Raw genomic sequence first — 747 nt, 5'->3', positions numbered from 1 at the left:
CATATAAATTTTCATGAGCACGTACCTTGTCTCGCTCTCCAATCAAACAGAGTAACGCCTTAAGCTAGATGACATGATGTAGAGGGATAGACTAATGCAATATGATGAAAACCCCATCTTGTTGTCCTCGATGGCAACAATACAATACATGCCTTGCTGCCCCTACTGTCACTGGGAAAGGACACCGCAAGATTGAACCCAAAGCTAAGCACTTCTCCCATTGTAAGAAAGATCAATCTAGTAGGCCAAACCAAACTGATAATTCGAAGAGACTTGCAAAGATAAACAATCATACATAAAAGAATTCAGAGAAGATTGAAATATTATTCATAGATAGACTTGATCATAAACCCACAATTCATCGGTCTCAATAAACACACCGCAAAAAGAAGATTACATCGAATAGTTCTCCACAAGAGAGGGGGAGAACATTGTATCGAGATCCAAAAAGAGAGAAGAAGCCATCTAGGTAATAAGTATGGACCCGTAGGTCTGAGTTCAACTACTCACACTTCATCGGAGAGGCTATGCTGTTGATGTAGAAGCCCTCCGTGATCGATGCCCCCTCCGGCGGAGCTGCAGAACAGGCGCGAAGATGGGATCTCGTGGATACAGAAAGTTGCGGTGGTGGAATTAGGGTTTTGTCTCCGTATCTGATCGTTTGGGGGTACGTAGGTATATATAGGAGGTAGGAGTACGTCGGTGGAGCAACAGGGGCCCCACGAGGGTGGAGGGCGCGCCTGGGGG

Source organism: Triticum dicoccoides, chromosome 6A (genome assembly GCF_002162155.2).
Source record: "Triticum dicoccoides isolate Atlit2015 ecotype Zavitan chromosome 6A, WEW_v2.0, whole genome shotgun sequence".
NCBI classification, from domain to species: Eukaryota; Viridiplantae; Streptophyta; class Magnoliopsida; order Poales; family Poaceae; genus Triticum; species Triticum dicoccoides.
Note: the sequence above shows the minus strand (reverse complement) of the source record.